The 21,038-nt window shown below is 45.5% G+C and overlaps 1 protein-coding gene across 1 annotated transcript in view; it reads left to right on the top strand.

Annotated features, from left to right (window-relative positions):
* The window catches only part of MOCOS (molybdenum cofactor sulfurase), a 424,598-nt gene that overhangs the window by 357,721 nt on the left and 45,839 nt on the right, over positions 1-21,038 (top strand). The window lies entirely within an intron of this gene.

Below are 21,038 nucleotides of genomic sequence, written 5' to 3'. Positions count from 1 at the left end.
TGATTTTATTGCATTGTCTGTGGATTTTTTTCGAATAAACTTATCAGCCTTTTTACTTCAACCTGGTCTGGTCTGCGGATCCCTCTTTGTCCATTCATCTTGTGATGGCCTGGCTTGCCTGATCCTGCACCGACTGGTATGATGTTTGGGGGTAGAGTGTTATGAACGTTCCTTGTTACTTCAGAACATCCTATCCTATACAATAAAATGCAGGTCTTCCTGCGTCATCAACTGAATGGTTGTGTGTCCCTGACTTTTTTGTACTGAGCATGTGCGCAGCCAGGGCAGTTAGGACACAGGGCCGGATCTGACAGTTTGCTGTGTGAGGTTCTCATTGCATTGTGGAAATTAACAGCTTTTTCCAACTGCCAAGCAAGCAGCTCCTTGTGTGCATATACTTCAGACAGTGGTGGGGAATGAGCAAGCGGGACGTGTATGTGCGCGCATTGCGGGGAGTAGCGGCTGTGACCTAGCGCCCGTTTTTTAACGAGCAGGCCTTTTTACTAGTATTTAAATAAAGTGTTAAAATGATTTAACCACTACCCGACCCACCGGCCGTCCCTGTTAATGGACCAACGGACGTTTTAAAACGTCCCCCTCGCAGCCGCTACCATTTGCGAATGCTTACGCCCACTAGTGCGCCTATCGGGACCCGCAGGGCCGTGATTGGAGAAAGGGAAGAATCCATCCCTGAACCAATCAGAGTGCCCGTAAGCAAAAATCATGGCTTCAAAGAGACAGAGAGTGAAAGGACATCTAGTGGTCAAACAAAAATGACATGCAAAAAAACATTTCAATGACTAACTTCTGGGCTATTGGGCGCTAATTTATAATATATTTCTCAAACAACTATTGCTTTATTTACCTTAGTTTTAAACCAAAATACGGCATGCAGTATATAACAGAGAGTATCCTTCCAGTTCATTATCAGCGGAGGTACCATATTTTCAGACTTTTATAGAACACATTAATAACTGCATACATTTTAAAATGTTGTGGGTAGACACAGTTATCTTTATTATTATTTTCTGAGTCTTTCTTCTCCGCTAATTAGTCCACAGAAACATATTCTCTGGTTCAGAAATTCTCATAGGAACTGTTTTTGAAATGCCTAGATTTTAAAAATAGAAGGACAAATGTATGAAAGCTATCCTGCTTTATGCGTCATTTTTTTATGTTCTTTCATATTAGGCTTCCCATACAATACAATATCTTGCTAATAAACAGAGTGTCTTTCATTGGCAAGCCTGTGAATCCCTCAAGCACCAAATGCTTTATAACATGCTGTACCTCTGGGTAATGCCTTACACAAGCTTTTTAGAAAGAATAAAACAACTTGAAAAGGAGCCCTTCAATTGTTCAGAGCCTTTTCCTGCCACAAGGTGTGATAAAAGATCTACATTTTTTCTGCTTTTCAGCAGCTGTCTTAATTGCTTGAGTAACAGGTTCATGGGTTAGAATACTCACAAAAATGAAGGGCTTTTTTTGTCTAACGTGATTTCCTCCTCTAAACTCTACATATAGTTTATTTTATTTTTTTTCCGCTTAAATTTGCAATCACTATAGAAATGCACTTTTGCAATGGGATCTTGATAGTAATCTATTCACACTGTGCACATTGTAATGCAATGCGGCATATTTGGGCGAGTTTTACTGTGTGAATGCGCTTGTGATTCCTGACTGGGAAAACATTTTAAATTACTGTATCGTAAGAAAATCACACAGCAACGCATTAACTATGCGATTTTCTTGCACTCAAATTCACTTAATCCAAACACCAGCACAGGAAAAATGCAGCATTAACTGCATTGGTGTGTGGGTGAAACCAAATCACATAGGTAGAAAAGTGGGATGGGCACAAAAATAGATAAACGGAGAAGAAGAAATGTAGGGAGAGTCTAAACGGGAAAGAGTAAGGGCTGGTTCAGACGGACGTCTGCGTAGCGTCGCGTCTGGGGGCGTTGCGGCGGCTGAGCGGTCAGGCTTTCAGTAGCCTTCGGTCGCGTCGTGATGCTGTTGCGGTTTTTTTTTTTCCCGTAGGGGAACATTAGCCGTCGCGGTTGGCCGCTCCCTGGAAGCTACATGTTGCTTCCAGGGGCAGCCCGAACGCTCGCGAAAATCGGGACCCGAACGCCGCGTTCGGGTAAAAGCGCGCAAAAGCTTGGTGTAAACGCTCTCATTCACTTGAATGGGAGCGTTTACCGCGACGGTCCGAACGCTTGCGGTAAACGCTCCGCAAGCGTCCGTCTGAACCAGCCCTAATAGAGGCTGTACAAATAAGATTGTGGTGGGATGCGATCATCTGATTGCATCGCACCAGCAGAGCAGGCCAGCAGTGTGAAACCGGCCTGATAGTTTATGCTGAAACCGCAATCTACGTTTTTTGTTATTCATATCAGAAGTTGTGTCCAGATCCATCTGCAACATGGATGCCTGTGCACAATTCTCCATTTATTGCCAAAGGTACGCACTGCTTAGTGGGCAATTTGACACCTCAGTTATCAAATACATTAGCAGTGGTCCTACAGTGTGTTCCATTACAATTTATTTGTTTTTACTCTGTTGTAGATTGTGCATATACAGGGTCAGGTTGTTAAAATGGGTCTTAAAAAACAAAAAAATACACAAAAAGCCCCAAGCCTTATCAATTCCTTATGCACCAGTCTTAATCCTTATATGTTTATAATTAAAAAATAAATAAATGCCATTTTAACGATTTCTTTGTTAACATACAGTTCTATATCTCATTGGCTTCAATTCATCAAAGGGTGTTCGATAACAAAATCCCAGTCCTTAAAATACCGCATTCGGTATTTTACACTTCACTGTGCTAATTCATCAATATTTTCCCATGTGTGGTAGAGGTTCGTTAAGTTACCGAAGTACTACGGCTTCAGTTCATCAAAGGCTGTTAGATATCGGCAGAGTGGTGCAGAGCAGCTTGGAATGTCTCTGTGTTGTTACAAGCTGATAACAATAGAAGGCATCCAGACATCCCTTTACATGTAAACGTGTTATATTTACTGTTACTTATACTGCCTCTGCTGCTCTGAATCTGTCCATCAGTGTTTCTTAACATTTTACTTCTTTGCCACAACGTAGATAAACTTCCTGGAGACTTTACAAATGCCATGCTTGGTGATTTCACCACATGCATCTTTGTATATTCAAACAGGGACTCAAAGGGTTAAACCACGAAGGACATCTGGGGATATCTTTTGTCCCGTTATCTCTGCTCACTGCCTGGGAGGTCTGGAAGCTTGTGTGTGGAGAAGCCTGTGTGACCTATCAGCGGCACTTGCAGGAGAACAGGGGCTGTTTCTATTGGCTGCCTGCTCCTGTTAATCATGAAAACATTCACACAGAAGGCTTTCGAAGCCTGTAACGACAGGGGAGAGCTGGAGATAAACACCGAATGTGCTAGCGAATGTGGGAACCTTGATGAATTAACATTTACTGACATTTGCTGACATGTGTTGAGCACAAGTCGGTAATTTATCTCATTGCTCTGTGATTTCAGCTTCTCATTCGGTAACTGCTTTGATGAATTAACATTTTCTTAAGTGCTCCATTAACTCAGCTGTTTTCAGCATTACCGAATGCGGTAATGCTTGATGAATTGAAGCCATTGTCTGATTTGCTTAATTGTAGAATAAAGCCCTAGCTGCCTGTACTTGCTGCATCTTTGCTTCACAATGACCAGAAGATCTACTTAGACTAGACACTGCTCCATTAGTCTGCATAGTCAGATAAGAAAAATAATAATAATTACAGTAACAAAATACTGTGTATGCCTGATCCAATTCATAGTTGTTTTCACGTTGTATCAATAAGAAATGCCTTTTAAGTCACCAGCAAACAAGAAAAACTGCTGAGAGCTTAAAAGTTATTTCAAACAGAAGATGATACATTATCTACTAGGAGAAACCTTAGTGGAAAAAGGGAATTGGGTCTGGCCATCTGCATCCTGTGGCTTTAGACTTGGGTCTGAGCTAAGTGACCAATAGTTAGCACTAGCATATCAGTAATTCATAGAATTCATTTAGCACAGGGCTGCTACATCAATCAGTTTGCAGACAGTTCTAGAAGGTATTTACCTTATTCAAAACGGTTTCATTTTGAAAAGTAAGGCATTAAATGTTCACCATCAGTGTTGATCGGATACCTCATTATCCTATTCGAGTTTGGTCGAATTCGGATAGTAAACTATCCGAATTCACTCGAAGTTCAATATCCGATGTAATCAAATATCCGATTCGACCTCGGATATCCGACGTCACTATCCGAGTCTGTATTCAAGTAAAATATTCGAGCTGGCCTTAAATAGCTTGTAAAACTTGTTTGGAGGTCAATGATACATGAAACCACCTTTTTTTATGAAGAAAAACATCAAGTGATTAGGTGGTGATGTAGTAGTTATAAAAAAAAGGTATCAAAAATAGTAAATTAACTTCATGAAAAGTGTTTGGCTGAGAAGGTGTGTCCAAAATGGTTTTACGTTGGAAGTCTTCATTTACGTCGTCTTCATCTTCTTCTTCTATATCTTCTTCTTCTTCTATATCTTCTTCTTTTTCTTCTTCTTCTATATCTTCTTCTTCTATATCTTCTTCTTCCTCTTCTTCTTCTATATCTTCTTCTTCTTCTATATCTTCTTCTTCCTCTTCTTCTTCTATATCTTCTTCTTCTTCTATATCTTCTTCTTCTTCTATATCTTCTTCTTCCTCTTCTTCTTCTATATCTTCTTCTTCTTCTTCTTCTTCTTCTTCTTCTATATCTTCTTCTTCTATATCTTCTTCTTCTATATCTTCTTCTTCATCTTCTTCTATATCTTCTTCTTCATCTTCTTCTATATCTTCTTCTTCTATATTTTCTTCATCTTCTTCATCTTCTATATCTTCTTCTTCTATATCTTCTTCTTCTATATCTTCTTCTTCTTCTTCTTCTTCTTCTTCTTCTTCTTCTTCTTCTTCTTCTTCTTCTTCTTCTTCTTCTTCTTCTTCTTCTTCTTCTTCTTCTTCTTCTTCTTCTTCTTCTTCTTCTTCTTCTTCTTCTCCCTCTTCTTCTCTATCATTATATTATGTGTCTTGGTTTTCCTTTCTTTTGTAATATTTTTTTCACTTCATTTGTGGAAATATTTTATGTTAATAACACCATAGTTATATTTGTGTTGATGGCATAATAGGTAGGTAGTGGCACATTGCAAGCCACAGCGCCTTTTTCTGTGTACCCTGGCGGTGGTAAAACACAGACATGAGCAGTAGGAGGAAGTAGTTGCAGGCTTGCAGCTATTTGTAGTGTGGTGTGTGGTAATAGTCGGTCGTTACTCGGTAGGAGAGTGGGTGGGCAGGTGGCAGCAGAAAATAGTTCTTCTTCTGTTCTCCCTGGCAGTGGTAGCAGCACACAGACAGCAGAAGCTCAATGCAGCTACAGGAGGAGGAGTAATGTGTGTCAGGCAGTGTGATGTGACTGACATAATAGGCCCTGGTTCCTAGGGGTGGTTCCAGGGCCGTAAATGAACATCATGAGGTTCCAGACAGTGGTCGTGAAGCCCACATTGTGTCCAATACACAATTGGGACAGCACAGTTTTCAACCCGGACACCTCTAAAATAATTACATTTTTTTTCAAAATAATGCAGGCAGTGAGGCAGCTATTTTTGAGCGTAATAGCTGGTGGCGCATGGGCTAGTGTTGGGCGAACAGGCCGAACATGGCCGCGATGTTCGGGTGTTCGAGCCGAACTCCGAACATAATGGAAGTCAATGGGGACCCGAACTTTCGTGCTTTGTAAAGCCTCCTTACATGCTACATACCCCAAATTTACAGGGTATGTGCACCTTGGGAGTGGGTACAAGAGGAAAAATTTTTTAGCAAAAAGAGCTTATAGTTTTTGAGAAAATCGATTTTAAAGTTTCAAAGGGAAAACTGTCTTTTAAATGCGGGGAATGTCTGTTTTCTTTGCACAGGTAACATGCTTTTTGTCGGCATGCAGTCATAAATGTAATACAGATAAGAGGTTCCAGGAAAAGGGACCGGTAACGCTAACCCAGCAGCAGCACACGTGATGGAACAGGAGGAGGGCGGCGCAGGAGGAGAAGGCCACTCTTTGAGACACAACAACCCAGGCCTTGCATGAGGACAAGAAGCGTGCGGATAGCAATTTGCATTTTGTCGCCATGCAGTCATAAATGTAATACAGATGAGAGGTTCAATAAACAATAAACAGTAATTGGTGTTGTCCAGAATGCGCACAATGCGTGGGTCGCGTTCAATGCAGTCCTAGGCCGAAGAGGTCATAGCCTAGAAGACATATTGTTAGACTTGGGCTCCAAAGATGGGTTCCCTACATCTCTGCAAACCAGAATTACAGGGCTCCAAATTTGGTAAACTCCCCCATAGGCTTTCATTGCCTCCCTATTTCACTTTCCAAAATCTCACATCGTTTCAAAGGGCAATTGCTCAGCAGTGGCAAATTTTCTAGCATTGTAGGGTCCCTTAGGGGGAACATGACTGGTGAGTTTTGGGCCCCTAGGCCGAAGAGGTCATAGCCTAGGGTCACAAAAACCTGTTTATTTGGGCTATTTCAATGGTGGCGAGTCTGACGCACATAAATCGCAGCAATGGCCGTTAACAACGTCTGAATCTCACGAAATGTCTCATTCAGGTAGAAGACATATTGTTAGACTTGGGCTCCAAAGATGGGTTCCCTACATCTCTGCAAACCAGAGTTACAGGGCTCCAAATTTGGTAAAATCCCCCATAGGCTTTCATTGGGCCTCCTATTTACAGTTCCAAAATCTCACATCTTTTCAAAGGGCAATTGCTCAGCAGTGGCAAATTTTCTAGCATTGTAGGGACCCTTAGGGGGAACATGACTGGTGAGTTTCGGGCCCCTAGGCCAAAGAGGTCATAGCCTAGGGTCACAAAAACCTGTTTATTTGGGCTATTTCAATGGTGGCGAGTCTGACGTACATAAATCGCAGCAATGACCGTTAGCAAAGTCTGAATCTCACGAAATGTCTCATGCAGGTAGAAGATATATTGTTAGACTTGGGCTCCAAAGATGGGTTCCCTACATCTCTGCAAACCAGAGTTACAGGGCTCCAAATTTGGTAAAATCCCCCATAGGCTTTCATTGGGCCTCCTATTTACAGTTCCAAAATCTCACATCTTTTCAAAGGGCAATTGCTCAGCAGTGGCAAATTTTCTAGCATTGTAGGGACCCTTAGGGGGAACATGACTGGTGAGTTTCGGGCCCCTAGGCCAAAGAGGTCATAGCCTAGGGTCACAAAAACCTGTTTATTTGGGCAATTTCAATGGTAGTTATGCTGACGTACATAAATCTCAGCCATGGCCGTTAGCAACGTCTGAATTTCACGAAATGTCTCATGCAGGTAGAAGACATATTGTTAGACTTGGATTCCAAAGATGGGGTCCCTACATCTCTGCAAACCAGAGTTACAGGGGTGCAAAATTGGTAAAATCCCCCATAGGCTTTCATTGCCTCCCTATTTCACTTTCCAAAATCTCACATCTTTTCAAAGGGCAATTGTAACGATTGCGGAATCGTCTCCGTGGTCAGCGCACCAGACGTGCGCTGACGCGGCGGATTTCCTCCACAAGCGTATAATTGAGGACACCCAGGCTAGGTGCTATGCACCTGCAGGGGGAAATTCCTGTCGGCAGGTGGAGCTGTGGAGTGCAGAGGAACAGCTCCCCTGCCCTACCACACACGCCAGACAGGAATTGTACGAAGGGAAGAAACGCAATCGCAAGAGAAGCGATTGAGAGTGAGCACAGAGACAGATTGTGTGTGTGTGCATAAAATTAGTCGCCAACCCGCGACTGTGCACACACCACAGCAGATAAGAAGCAGGAACGCGATCGCGAGAGGTGCAATCGCCAGACGTGACACAAGGTACAGCAAGGCGGAGCACGAGAGTAGCAAAGGCACAGCAAATAATACAATAAGGAAATACGGAAAATAACAAACACTAGCTAACCGCGAACACCGCACTCATTCGCAACAGTGCACGCGGTTATGCGCGGTCTCCACGTGATAAGCACAATAGAGACAAGCACGCCTAACTAACCATTAACAGACAAACATGAAACAGAGGACGCGAGCGCTTGCTTAACGGTTACCTCACCGAGCCTCCAGCAAGCGCAGCAGACAAGACAGACACACGAAAACAGGGACAAGCGACAGAAGGATCCCCAGCGCTAGCGAAAAGTGGCTAGCGCGATCCCAGAAGACAGAACAGAAGGATCCCCAGCGCTAGCGAAAAGTAGCTAGCGCGATCCCAGGAGACAGAGTAGCAGAACAGAAGGATCCCCAGCGCTAGCGAAAAGTGGCTAGCGCGATCCCAGAAGACAGAACAGAAGGATCCCCAGCGCTAGCGAAAAGTGGCTTCGGCCTAGGACTGCATTGAACGCGACCCACGCATTGTGCGCATTCTGGACAACACCAATTACTGTTTATTGTTTATTGAACCTCTCATCTGTATTACATTTATGACTGCATGGCGACAAAATGCAAATTGCTATCCGCACGCTTCTTGTCCTCATGCAAGGCCTGGGTTGTTGTGTCTCAAAGCGTGGCCTTCTCCTCCTGCGCCGCCCTCCCCCTGTTCCATCACGTGTGCTGCTGCTGGGTTAGTGTTACCGGTCCCTTTTCCTGGAACCTCTAATCTGAATTACATTTATGACTGCATGCCGACAAAAAGCATGTTACCTGTGCAAAGAAAACAGACATTTCCCGCATTTAAAAGACAGTTTTCCCTTTGAAACTTTAAAATCGATTTTCTCAAAAACTATAAGCTCTTTTTGCTAAATTTTTTTTCCTCTTGTACCCACTCCCAAGGTGCACATACCCTGTAAATTTGGGGTATGTAGCATGTAAGGAGGCTTTACAAAGCACGAAAGTTCGGGTCCCCATTGACTTCCATTATGTTCGATGTTCGGCCCGAACCCGAACATCTAGATGTTCGCCCAACACTACACGTGACCCGTTCGGCCAATCACAGCGCTAGCCGAACGTTCGGGGAACGTTCGGCCATGCGCTCTTAGTTCGGCCGTATGGCCGAACAGTTTGGCCGAACACCATCAGATGTTCGGCCGAACTCGAACATCACCCGAACAGGGTGATGTTCTGCAGAACCCGAACAGTGGCGAACACTGTTCGCCCAACACTAGCATGGGCAGCAGCACCTTGTAATGTGTTCCCTGGCAGTGGAGACACAGACAGCAGGAGGAAATATACCAGCAGGCAGCGTGAGGAGGATAAGTGTGTGGCAGACTGGCATTTGGCAGCAGGCAGGAGGGCAGGCAGCGAGACATAGTAGGCCCTGGTTCCTAGCGGTGGTTCCAGGGCCGTAAATGTACATCATGAGGTTCCAGACAGCGGTCGTGAAGCCCACATTGTGTCCAATACACAATTGGGACAGCACAGTTTTCAACCCGGACACCTCTAAATTAATTACAATTTATTTTTTTTTCAAATTGAATGCAGCTATTTTTGAGTGTAATAGCTGGTGGTGCATGGGCAGCAGCACCTTGTAATGTGTTCCCTGGCAGTGGAGACACAGACAGCAGGAGGAAATATAACAGCAGGCAGCGTGAGGAGGATAAGTGTGTGGCAGACTGGCATTTGGCAGCAGGCAGGAGGGCAGGCAGTGAGACATAGTAGGCCCTGGGTCCTAGCGGTGGTTCCAGGGCCGTAAATACACAGCATGAGGTTCCAGACAGCGGTTGTGAAGCCCACATTGTGTCCAATACACAATTGGGACAGCACAGTTTTCAACCCGGACACCTCTAAATTAATTACATTTTTTTTTTCTTGCACTCAAATTCACTTAATCCAAACACCAGCACAGGAAAAATGCAGCATTAACTGCATTGGTGTGTGGGTGAAAACAAATCACATAGGTAGAAAAGTGGGATGGGCACAAAAATAGATAAACGAAGAAGAAGAAATGTAGGGAGAGTCTAAACGAGAAAGAGTAATAGAGGCTGTACAAATAAGATTGTGGTGGGATGCGATCATCTGATTGCATCGCACCAGCAGAGCAGGCCAGCAGTGTGAAACCGGCCTGATAGTTTATGCTGAAACCGCAATCTACGTTTTTTGTTATTCATATCAGAAGTTGTGTCCAGATCCATCTGCAACATGGATGCCTGTGCACAAATCTCCATTCATTGCCAAAGGTACGCACTGCTTAGTGGGCAATTTGACACCTCAGTTATCAAATACATTAGCAGTGGTCCTACAGTGTGTTCCATTACAATTTATTTGTTTTTACTCTGTTGTAGATTGTGCATATACAGGGTCAGGTTGTTAAAATGGGTCTTAAAAAACAAAAAAATACACAAAAAGCCCCAAGCCTTATCAATTCCTTATGCACCAGGCAGCAAAATAAGGCACAGCTCTCAAGCAGGGAGCCCTGGCATCTGAACAATACCGGCCTTAATTACTTTTAACTGCAGGGAGAAGTACCTAAATCCTCCCCCTCCTTGCCTAAAGCCTTTGCCCTAATGGTAAGGACAGGGGCTCCTCCCCATTTCCAGTGCCCAGGAAGAGATGGAGGGAATACAATGAGTGTGACTTATGGTGCCATCTGTTCACTCACTCAATAAGTGGATGATGAATTGCTGTTTCCACTTAAGTGAAAGGGTAATAGTACCATGTCTTAATCCTTATATGTTTATAATGAAAAAATAAATAAATGCCATTTTAACGATTTCTTTGTTAACATACAGTTCTATACCTCATTGTCTGTTTTGCTTAATTGTAGAATAAAGCCCTAGCTGCCTGTACTTGCTGCATCTTTGCTTCACAATGACCAGAAGATCTACTTAGACTAGACACTGCTCCATTAGTCTGCATAGTCAGATAAGAAAAATAATAATAATTACAGTAACAAAATACTGTGTATGCCTGATCCAATTCATAGTTGTTTTCACGTTGTATCAATAAGAAATGCCTTTTAAGTCACCAGCAAACAAGAAAAACTGCTGAGAGCTTAAAAGTTATTTCAAACAGAAGATGATACATTATCTACTAGGAGAAACCTTAGTGGAAAAAGGGAATTGGGTCTGGCCATCTGCATCCTGTGGCTTTAGACTTGGGTCTGAGCTAAGTGACCAATAGTTAGCACTAGCATATCAGTAATTCATAGAATTCATTTAGCACAGGGCTGCTACATCAATCAGTTTGCAGACAGTTCTAGAAGGTATTTACCTTATTCAAAACGGTTTCATTTTGAAAAGTAAGGCATTAAATGTTCACCATCAGTGTTGATCTGATACCTCATTATCCTATTCCAGTTTGGTCGAATTCGGATAGTAAACTATCCGAATTCACTCGAAGTTCAATATCCGATGTAATCGAATATCCAATTCGACCTCGGATATCCGATGTCACTATCCGAGTCTGTATTCGAGTAAAATATTCGAGCTGGCCTTAAATAGCTTGTAAAACTTGTTTGGAGGTCAATGATACATGAAACCACCTTTTTTTATGAAGAAAAACATCAAGTGATTAGGTGGTGATGTAGTAGTTATAAAAAAGGTATCAAAAATAGTAAATTAACTTCATGAAAAGTGTTTGGCTGAGAAGGTGTGTCCAAAATGGTTTTAAGTTGGAAGTCTTCATTTACGTCGTCTTCATCTTCTTCTTCTATATCTTCTTCTTCTTCTATATCTTCTTCTTTTTCTTCTTCTTCTATATCTTCTTCTTCTTCTATATCTTCTTCTTCCTCTTCTTCTTCTATATCTTCTTCTTCTTCTTCTATATCTTCTTCTTTCTCTTCTTCTTCTATATCTTCTTCTTCTTCTTCTATATCTTCTTCTTCTTCTTCTCCTATATCTTCTTCTTCTTCTATATCTTCTTCTTCCTCTTCTTCTTCTATATCTTCTTCTTCTTCTTCCTCTTCTTCTTCTTCCTCTTCTTCTTCTTCTATATCTTCTTCTTCTTCTTCTTCTATATCTTCTTCTTCTATATCTTCTTCTTCATCTTTTTTCTATATCTTCTTCTTCTATATCTTGTTCTTCTATATTTTCTTCATCTTCTTCTTCTTCTATATCTTCTTCTTCTTCTTCTTCTTCTTCTTCTTCTTCTTCTTCTTCTTCTTCTATATCTTCTTCTTCTTCTTCTTCTATATCTTCTTCTTCTATATCTTCTTCTTCTATATTTTCTTCATCTTCTTCATCTTCTATATCTTCTTCTTCTATATCTTCTTCTTCTATATCTTCATCTTCTTCTATATCTTCTTCTTCTATATCTTCTTCTTCTTCATCTTCTTCTTCCTCTTCTTCTCTATCATTATATTATGTGTCTTGGTTTTCCTTTCTTTTGTAATATTTTTTTTTACTTCATTTGTGGAAATATTTTATGTTAATAACACCATAGTTATATTTGTGTTGATGGCATAATAGGTAGGTAGTGGCACATTGCAAGCCACAACGCCTTTTTCTGTGTACCCTGGCGGTGGTAAAACACAGACATGAGCAGGAGGAGGAAGTAGTTGCAGGCTTGCAGCTATTTGTAGTGTGGTGTGTGGTAATAGTCGGTCGTTACTCGGTAGGAGATTGGGTGGGCAGGTGGCAGCAGAAAATAGTTCTTCTTCTGTTCTCCCTGGCAGTGGTAGCAGCACACAGACAGCAGAAGCTCAATGCAGCTACAGGAGGAGGAGTAATGTGTGTCAGGCAGTGTGATGTGACTGACATAATAGGCCCTGGTTCCTAGCGGTGGTTCCAGGGCCGTAAATGTACATCATGAGGTTCCAGACAGCGGTCGTGAAGCCCACATTGTGTCCAATACACAATTGGGACAGCACAGTTTTCAACCCGGACACCTCTAAATTAATTACAATTTATTTTTTTTTCAAATTGAATGCAGCTATTTTTGAGCGTAATAGCTGGTGGCGCATGGGCAGCAGCACCTTGTAATGTGTTCCCTGGCAGTGGAGACACAGACAGCAGCAGGTGTATGTGTGTGTGCAAGTCGTCACTTCATGTCCCCCTCTCGCCGACAACAGGGGCCATGAATTCGCCTTCCACCCAAGCCTGGTTCATTTTGAGAAACGTCAGTCTGTCCACAGACTTGTGAGACAGACGAGATCGCTTCTCAGTGACGACTCCACCGGCTGCACTGAAGCAACGCTCTGACAGTACGCTGGAAGGGGGGCAGGAGAGCACTTCCAGGGCGTACTGCGCAAGCTCGCTCCAGATCGTCAGGTGCTTGACCCAATACTCCATGGGATCAACAGGGGCCACGCTGTCAAGCCCACTGAAGGACCCCATGTAGTCAGCCACCATGCGGGTCAAGCGCTGCCTGTGACTGGAGAAGGATGCTGCTGCAGGCACCTCCTCTCTAGTCCTTGGCAGCTCTACACTCATGTAGAGCTCTTGGGTCAGAGACAGCAGGTCTGTGGTGCACGTGCGCTTGCTGCTGGTGGATGCAGGCACCTGCTGCTGCCTCTGTGCTGGCTGGACAGTGGGGGTGGATGGCTCAGGGAAGGCTTCCTGCAAGCGCTCAACAAGGGACAGCTGCAAATCCCTCATTTGTTGCGCACGGTCTCCTCCTGCAGGCAGGAACTGGCTGAGCTTCCCCTTCAGACGTGGGTCCAGCATCATGCAGATCCAGATGTCCTCCCTCTGCTTCATCTGGATCACCCTTGGGTCCTTGCGCAGGCACCTCAGCATGTGCGCTGCCATTGGGAAGAGTCTGGCCACGTCTGTTGGCACATCATCGGCATCCCCAGAGCCGAGAGTGCTGTCCTCCTCTTCCTCTGCCCCCTCCACCTCATCCTCTCTCCTCCCCCGCACCAGTCCAGCTGCGCTCTGATGCTCCCCCTCATCAGCAGCAAGGTCAGGGACCTCCACCAACTCCGAGCCCTCCTCCTCAGAGGTGGTCTGTGAAGCTGCCTGCAGCTCCTGCTGGTCCAAGGCTGCCGCTCCCTCTTCCAACAGTGCATACAGGGCCCTGTCCAGCACACACACCATGGGCACCCACTCACACACCATTGCATGGTCCCTGCTCACCATGTTGGTGGCCTGCAGGAAGGGTGCCAGGACTGAGCACACCTGCTGCATGTGCCCCCAGTCCTCCGTGGAGATGATGGACGGGAGGTTGGTGGCGGCACGCCCAGTTGCAGTGAGGGAGGCAACTGTTGCTCGTGCAACGTACTGGCTGACAGCCTGCCTCTGTTCAAACAGACGCTCCAATATCGACAGTGTGGAGTTCCAGCGAGTTGGAACATCGAGCATGAGCCGATGCTGTGGCAGGTGCAGCTCCTTCTGCACCTCTTCCAGGCTCGCCACGGCTGCAGGCGAGTGCCGGAAGTGACGCACAACCTTCCTTGCTACCTCAAGGAGTCGGTCCATCCCCTGGTAGTTCCGCAGGAACTTTTGGACTACCAGGTTTAGGACGTGCGCCAGGCAGGGGATGTGGGTCAGGTCTCCCCTGCTGATTGCAGCAACCAGGTTTGCCCCATTGTCGGACACCACCTCTCCAACTCTGAGGCCTCTGTCAGCCAATTCCTATGCTGCTCTCGGAGTTTGGCCAGGACGTGGTTCGCCGTCAGTTTGGTCTTCCCCAGGCTGACCAATTCCAGCAGCGCTCGGCAGTGGCGGGGCTTCACGCTGCTGCTGAGGCGGGGGGTTTGGGCTGGTGTGCCGGAGGATGGAAGCGGATCAGAGGAACCTGCTGCTGTTCCGCTGACCCTGCATGGTGGCACCACCCACTGCGTTGTTGGTGCTGCTGCTGCTCTGACAGTGCCGGCCGATGCTGCTCCCCCCTCCTCACCCCCTTCCACCAAGCTGACCCAATGCGCGGTGAAGGACAGATAGCGGCCTGTCCCAAACCGGCTGCTCCACGAGTCCATGGTGACGTGGACCCGTTGACCCACCGCATGCTCCAGCCCTCTCCCGACATTGGCCATCACAGAGCGGTGAAGTGCAGGGATGGCCGTGCGTGCGAAATAATGTCGGCTGGGGATTGGCCAATCGGGGGCTGCACACATCAGGAGCGCACGCATGTCGCTCCCCTCCTGCACAAGGGAATAAGGCAGGAGTTGGGAGCACATGGCCCGTGCCAGCAAGCCGTTCAGCTGACGCACGCGACGGCAGCTGGGAGGCAGAACCCTGACCACCCCCTGGAAGGTGTCACTGAGCAGGGTCTGGCGAGGCCTTTTGCTGGCACGGGAAGCAGTGGAGGGAGCAGAGGAGGCCACTGAGAACTGGCTGCCAGAACAGGCCTCAGTGTCGGCGGCAGGAGTTGCAGAGGGAGGAGGAGCAGTGCGTTGCTGATGCACTCCTGCTGCCGACGGCTTCACAGTGGTGGCGGGTCTGCCACTGCCACTGCCAGCTTCCTTCAACTTCACAAACTCCTCATGCTCGTGAAAGTGTTTACCTGCAAGGTGGTTGACCAGAGAGGTGGTGCCAAACGCAGAGGGCTCCTTCCCTCTGCTGAGCTGCTTGTGGCACTGGTTGCAGGTGGCATACTTGCACTCCAAATATGGAAGGGTGAAAAAATTCCATATTGGGGAGGTGAAGTTGCCCCTTCGGCTGGAAGGTGCTGCTGCCGCTGGTCTCCCTGTGGTGGTTGGGGGGGGGGGGTTGGTGCGGCTGGTGGTGGCACTGGCAGAACTCGTCTCCTGATCAGCACGCTGTGTGGCCTGCATACCACGCCCACTTGTGATCCTGCCCATGCCTGCGATGCTGATCCTTCTAGCAAGGCCCACAGACACATCCTCCTCCTCCTCAGAGCTGATGACATCCCCACTCCCAGGACCTGGCACCCAGTCTTTGTCCTGCTCCCGGTCATCATCATCCTCCCCCTCCGCAAACATGTCCTGCTGGGATCCCCCAAACTCCCCTTCTGCATGCATGGGCAGATGGACAGTCACCACTGTCTGACTGTCCAAAGCATCATCCCCCAAAGTGCCCATGAGCATTCCTTCCTCTGCCAATTCTTCCGCAACAGCACTCCATACCTTCTCTGTGCTTGGGGTCCATAAGAAGTTGCTGAGTGTCAGGGTGCTGGTGTCGCCCGCTGGGGCTGGAGAACTGCACTCCTCCTCCTCTCCCCCAGGCAGTGCTGGGCGGCTGCTGCTGCTCTTGCGAACAGGAGTGGTGGCGGGGGTGGAGGACTCGGTTCCAGAGCTAATGGTGGCCTGCTCATCCACCATCAGTTCCACCACAGCGTCTGCGTCCTTCTCCTCAATAGAACGGCTACGACCTGGCGGTGGGAGGAACATCTGGGCCACACGCTGCTGCTGCTGTGTCTCTGCAGCGTGACTCCCAGCTGTTGGGCGGCCAAGGCGTCCATGGCCAGTGGCTAATGGCGGAATAACCACTGGTGCAGACGCAGAACTGCGCATGGTGGTGGCGCGGCTGCCACGCCCACGACCTCCTCTCTTGGCGATGCCCTTGCTGCCCCTGCCCAAACCGCGGTTGCCAGTTCCAGACATTGTATATTTTTAATATTATACAAATAAAAAAAAATGTATGTATGTAAAGGCGGGTAGGACAAGTGGGGTACTTTAATGGGGTGGGACTGGTGGTGGTGGGTGTGTGAGTTGACAGACAGGTGTACTGTACTCTACAGCAGAGATCGGTGTAGCGCTAACGAGAGAGTGCGCACTGCGCACACTAAGACCCTAGCTGACATTGACTGACGGTGTCAGACTACAGTACAATTCAGCAAATACACAATAGAAGTAGTGATATATATAAACAATAGGAGGACGGGTGTAGCACTAACTGGAGGGTGCGGACAGCGCAGATGTGCACTGCGCACGCACGCTAAGACCCTAGCTGACACTGACTGATGGTCCCTAAACACAGACTAGAGTACAGTGAGTAGTGTACTAACTAAACAATAGAAGAATCGAGCTAAATAGTAGAACAGGTGTGACTAGATCACTGAGAGCAGATACAGCAGGACAGGTATAGCAGTAAAGCTGGGCCTTGCTAACTATAAAATAGTACAATAATCTATCTAACACAGAAGTAGTAGTACAGTAGAGTAGGACAATTGAGAGCACAGGTAAGGTAGAGACTAGACCACAAAGCAGGGCAGGCTGCCTTGCCTAGGCACAGGGCCTAGCTGCTGGCTGCAGGCCTGCAGCAGCACCAGTGACAGTCTCCCTCCCTAGTCCCTAATCACACAAACTAAACTGCCCAAAATACAATCTATCTACAATACAAAGCAATACAGTTGAAGATCAAGTGTTGGAGTGTAAAAACGCTAGGTTTAGAACAATAGCAATGCACTTGCACACAGACAAAAAGCACTGGAGCAGTTCTCTCAGTACAATCAGTCAGTAAGTCGCAAGCAGGACGAGTGAGGCAAGATGGCGTCCGCTATTTATAGAGGGGGGCTTGGCCAGGCTCCCCCTCTGTGATTGGCTGCAGTCAGAGGGCTGTCAGAGGGCTGGGAGCCCTCTGATTCGCTTGTGAGGACTCGAGGTGACGTCTGGCGTGACGCTATCTGAGCTCGTGACGCTATCCGAGCTTGGATAGCTCGGATATCTCCGGATATCTGATTGCTATCCGAGTGCGCTCGGATAGCACAGCCCGGATAGCTAATACTATTCAAGCTTGGTATTCGAGCTCGAATAGTGAAAAAAGAGCTAGGATATCCGAGTAACTCGGATATCCTAGCTCAGATGAGCATCACTACTCACCATTATGACATTTCCGTATAATAGACTGGTTTGTTTATTTGACTTTAGCACTACTTTAAAATGTTGGTGTACTTATGCTGCACTTTGCCTTATTAAGGTTTTGTTAGGTTGTCATATAATTTTGTTAATGGAGGTTCATACCTCGGACGCTTAGGTAAAACCATCCCTGGCAGCTCAGCATGGTTGGCATTACGACAATGTGTTCTGCTTTTGAGAGACTTGAAGCAGAAAACAAAATTTGATGTCATCCTAATAGAAACTCAATAAACAAAGACACTAATGTATGAGGCTAATGCATTTCAAATTCTGATCCATCAGCACTGTGCAACCATTTTGGGCAGGCAGGATGTGGTGCATCCTGCCCAACAGGTAAGGGGCAGCAATGTGCAGATCTACTGAATTGTCCTGCACATCAGGATGCCCAGCTCCATTAGATAAATAGCATAAAAGGAGTGTGAAGGAGCACCATGTAGAAAGTGTTTGTGTGCCAACTTCCAAGACCCCACCCCTTGTCTGGAGGGGCACACAATAGTCCATGCAAGAGATGGGTCAGCACCACAAGATGTAGGCATTTACACTTTTATTGCATTAGACCATAGGCAGCAGTGACAGGCCACTGTTTGTGGGCTGTATTGCCCTTTCTCCAACTGCATCAGCCATAAAAATGTGAAACACAATATACTTTTATATATGCCCACTCCCAGGTGCACAGCCAATGTAAAAGCATGTATCTAATAGGCCCACGTCTTCAGAGCTATTTCCTCCATGCCAGCATTGGATTGTTAGTTTCCGCGTGAGTGGCAGCACATCCTCACCTACGGCCACATAGTGCCAATGCCGGAGTTATACTTTGTGTGCCTCTAGCCCAAGATTATTGTGGTTCCCCTTCCATGTGAAGCAGGGCCCCTCCCATTCCATGTGCAAATAGCCACCTTGAGTATCAGTTTCCCTTTTTCATGTGTTACCCCTATTTTCAGCCTCCTTTTAGTATGTAGAAAACTCTTTTTCATGTCCAGGTGCCCCCTTGGGCCACAGCCACCCAAGGCAATGTGGCCTTTCCAGAAATCCGGCCCTGCATAGCGCATGCGGAGGAGTGCTGCTGACACTGCAAGGTTTTGTTTGCACTTTCTAAAGAAGACAACCCTCCATGGGGTTGACAATTGACAAATTGACAATTGTCAATTTGTGTTCACTTTGCAGTTCAACCACTCACTGCATCTTGTGCAGTATTTCTATGCCCTGAGAACATTCATCTGAAGTCCCAGGTATTAGATATTCGTCTATTGCCGCCCCACACTCCCGCTCGCTCCCACGTTCTCTCCTAGGTGCATTCTCGCCACCGATCATTAGAGGGGAGATGAATGAATGAGAACGCATTTCCCATTCATAAATAGTTACCTTAGGGACTGACCTTTTTAAATATGTATGTCAAGAGGAAATATTAATATTGTTTTGTTTTTATTATGGGCTTGTAATAATTGATGGATGCAAAACTGAAAAAATTTACCTTTATTTACAAATAAAATATTGGTGCCATACGATGTACTAGTGAAATATTTTAAATGTTGCAAAAAACGGGACAAATGGGAAAATAAAATGTAAATGAAAATAAAATAAAATATATTGGCTTTATTCATCGTAGAACATTTTATTCTAAAACTATAATGGCTGAAAACTGAGAAATAATGAATTTTTTCGATTATTTTCTTATTATTTCCATTAAAATGCATTTAGAATAAAGTAAAACTTAGCATAATGTACCACCCAAAGAAAGCCTAATTGGTGGCAAAAATTATTATAATTATTGGCGAATGAATGAAAGGAGCACTAAAAAGTATAAATTGCTCTGGTCCAGAAGGGGAAAAACCTTTCAGTGGTCAAGTGGTTAAAGGGCACACCAAGGGTTTCTATGGTTCAAGCTCCAATTGGGCCCCAGGGCAGAGGGAACATTTCTCCCTAGCCTGTATTGAGTGGGCAAGAGAGAAAGGTGAGTGCAGCTATTAGGCAGTCAGCGCTGCACCAACAGACCTTCAGATCTCAGTACTCAACGACCACCCAGCATCAGCTAGCAGAGGAGAAGCAAGTGTGCAGTGCACCTGTCAGCATTGCAGCTTACACCGTAAATGCCTTCCATCCTTGACTTGCTCAGTTCCTTGTCAGACCTATTGATCCCTGCAGTTCCCAACATCTGAGAGCAGCTCTTCCATCACTCTCAGGAGGTATCTTCCCGCGAGAGGCTGTTGAAGCCATTCATTCTTCTCCACTGCTCTCTGTTGCTGGTTGCTGCAGGGATTAAAAGGACTAATGAGAAAAGTGACCAAGAAAGGGGGGAAGGCACTTATGGCGGGGGCTGTGCTGCAGGAACATTTTTTGCATTGAGGCACACACAGACCTGAGAGGCCCAATAACACTTGGGGTGTGTGGGGCAGCTTCCCTCTTTGCTGTAGTGGTAGTGCTGACCCTGTGCAGACCCTCTGGCCGCTTAGACTGAAATCCCCCCCCCACCTTTGCTACAGGTCCCATGGCTGCTATGGTGAACCCTATTCCACTAATAAGGTTTACCTTCATGTCTTTTTATGCCCCCAACTTATTTCCTGTGAGTCCTTCATGTTCCCATTTACAGGAATGACTTAGATTTCAGTGACATATTCAATAACGGTCACTATGGTTGAACCATTAAAAGAAAAAAAAATACTATGACGGTCATCTTCCATAGTGCTGATTATATTATACATCCCTTAGGAGAAAAACAAATACAATGGCCCACATGCACTTCACTTTTTCACCTGCGTTTTCTCCTAGGAGATAATTTTTCATCTGCAATTTAAATTAACTTTTTAGCACTTTGCAATGGGAAAAGTACCAAAAAGTAGACGCTTTAGTACCGTCAAAATGATTTTGAGTATTTATCTGCTTGCTAAGGGTGTAAGAGGCATTTTATTTAGAAGTTGTGAAAATATCTCCTAGGAGAAAACTCAAGTGAAAAAGTGAATTGCATATGGGCCAATGTGTGGAATGTTTTACTTTAATTCTGACATACAGGATTATATTAGAAAGCATGATATCATAATCAATGAACATCTTAAATAGCAGCTAGCGCGGGTCTTTTAAATCTTTGGGAGGACATTTATTAGTAATTAACAACACATCTAAATGAAATATATGAATGCATGCAGTTTTGGGGTTTCCACTGAACAAGCTCTTGGAGTAAAGTAGTAGTTTGACAACCACTTTCCAAAGCATAACGCTATCTAACTTAAGCTTTTGCTGCCACCTGCTGGACTGCTAGATGTTTTTTTATAAACTGTTAAGTGCAAGAATTTCTGTTTTTTTTTAAATCTTTTTATTG

Source organism: Hyperolius riggenbachi, chromosome 5 (genome assembly GCF_040937935.1).
Source record: "Hyperolius riggenbachi isolate aHypRig1 chromosome 5, aHypRig1.pri, whole genome shotgun sequence".
Lineage (NCBI taxonomy): Eukaryota > Metazoa > Chordata > Amphibia > Anura > Hyperoliidae > Hyperolius > Hyperolius riggenbachi.
Note: the sequence above shows the minus strand (reverse complement) of the source record. Positions and strands in the feature narration are given on the sequence as shown.